The sequence below is a fragment of the Choloepus didactylus genome, chromosome 6, assembly GCF_015220235.1.
Source record: "Choloepus didactylus isolate mChoDid1 chromosome 6, mChoDid1.pri, whole genome shotgun sequence".
NCBI classification, from domain to species: Eukaryota; Metazoa; Chordata; class Mammalia; order Pilosa; family Megalonychidae; genus Choloepus; species Choloepus didactylus.
Window position 1 is genome coordinate 66,917,038 of NC_051312.1, and position 2,514 is coordinate 66,919,551.

Genomic DNA, 2,514 nt, shown 5'->3' on the forward strand with positions numbered 1-2,514 from the left:
AAGCTTTATTCTCTGGAGAGAGTTTAAAAAAAAAAAAAGAGTCTTGGACAAGAGATGCCTGGCACATTTGTGGACTAAAAAATATTTGACTACTAAATGCCAAGACCACCCAACTCTCCTCCCCATCCTGGCTCCCAAATGCAAGCAGCCAGGCATCTTACCTACCCTCTTGACAGATGATTAAAATAGTTTCTGGAGGATCTGATTAGCCAAAGGGGAAACAAATAGAACATGTTTGATATTGGCAGTTCCCTGACAAATGGCTTAGTCAGATCATTCCACAGTGAAACTCCAAATTACCAAGTGTCACCCACATGCTCAGAACTTCCAGTTTTTTAGTGTCTTTACTTAAAGAGAAGATAATCAAAGATTGACAAACATTGGAGTCAAGCTTCTAACAGGAAAGGTAAAAACCAAAACAAACAGGCATCTAAAAGTAGCTTGAAGGAAACAAAAAGGTAATGCAGAAACAGGAAAACTTCTAAATCATTATCATTAATATGCTCAAAGAGATAAGAGAAGATCTTTCCCTGCTATTTTTAAATAAATATTCTGAGAAATGTTCAAAATTTATTTTGGTGATGAATGCACAACTGTATTGATGGTACTGTGAACAGCTGATTGTACACTGTGGATGATTGTAGGGTATGTGAATATATCTCAATAAAACCAAATTGAAAAAGAAAAAAAAAAAACTGAATTGAAAAAAAAGTGAAGGGTAAAAAAGCAAAAAAAAAAAAAAAAAAAAAAGGAGTGAAAGCCTCAGGTTCCAGGATGTCTGTTTCTGCAGAAGAGAGAGGCATCCTTTGCTAGCTCCAGCACTGAGTAGAACAGAGAAGCCCCCAGGTACGAGTCCACAGCTGCAGAAACTCTGGCACATTCCAAGTCACACAGACTGTATTTCCAACAGCTTCTTGTTTAGGAGGATCAGCCTGCACTTCATAAATTATCTCAGGTCTCTCAAAAGGAGGGAAAAAAGGCAATGAAAGCAGCTCCCAGGGCATAAACCTCTCTCAGCCAGCTTAAGCGAAGGCTCACTTGAAAGCTTAATTTAGCCCCAGTGAAAGCCCATTAAGGATGGTGTGCCCAGAGCCAAGAGACCTGCTCAGATTTCCTCAGAGCCTTCAAAAACCAAAAATCACTCCTTTTTCAAACTGGAGGTTTAAAAGCTTTATTTGCTCACAAACCTAGCTCATGATGCTTGGTTGTCGGTTGTCCCAGAAACATTTGATTCTGATGTCATTATTAAACAATGTGCTCAGAGTCACAGCTCTCAAAACAACAACAAAAAAAATTCAGAGAACGAAAGAGGGCCCTTAAAAATTAAAACCATGATAGCAGAAATGAAAAACTCATTAGGAAGTTTGGAAGTCAAAGTTGAGGATATCTCCCAGAAAAGAAGGGGAAAATTCAAATCTAAAGAGATGAAAGGTGGGAGAGAAAAGATAGGAAAATTTGAGTATCATCCCTTGTTCCAAATAATAGGAATTTCAGAAAGAACAAGAGAAATTAATGGAAGTAAATTGTCAAAGAAATAATTCAAGAACATTTCCCAGAACAAAAGTCATGTTCATCCAGCTTCTTGGATGAAATTAGACTCATAACGAGGCACTTCATGAAATTCAGAACACCTTTGTGTAATTTCAGAACACCAAGGACAAAGATTCCAAAAACTTTCAGAAAGAAACAATAGGTTACATACAGGTAACACTGGAAGCAATAAGGAAATAGAGCAATGCCGTAAAATTCTTTAGGCAAATAGTTTCTGACCAAGAAGTCTATACCCTGTGTTTCAGTTTGCTAAATCTGATGAAATGTAATATACCAGAATGGGTTGGCTTTTACAATGGTGATTTATTAGCTTACAAATTTACAGTTCTAAGACCATGAAAATGTCCAAATTAAAGCACCAACGGGATGATACCTTCTCTGAAGACAGGCTGCTGGCATCCAGGACACCTCTGTCACATGGGAAGGCACCTGGCTGGGTCTGCTGGACCTCTGCTCCTGGGTTTCCCTGCTTTCAGCTTCTGGTTCCAGTAGCTTCCTCTGTCAGCTTCTGTGGGTTCTCACTTAGCTTCTCTGAGGCTTTTCTCCATGAGCTTCTCTTAATTTCATTTCTCATCTTCTCTGGGGCTTCTCTGAACTCTCTGGACCTTTTCTGGGTGTCTTATCCTCTCATAAAAGACTCCAGTAAGGGAATTAAGGCCCACCTTGAATGGACTGGGTCACATCTCAACTGAAATAACCTAATCAAAAGGTTCCACCTACAATAGGAATGGATTAAAAGAACATGGCCTTTTCTAGGGGTACATAACAGCTTCAACCACCACAGCCTGCCAAACTGTAACCAGATGTAAGAATAGAATGAAGGTAGTTTCAGACATGCAATATCTAAAAAATTTACCTCTCGTGCACCCTTTCTCACCAAAATGAGGGAGTAAACCCAGAAAACAGATCCCAAAAGGAAAGAAATGAAGGGCAACTGAAGCATGATATTTAAGGAAGATCCCA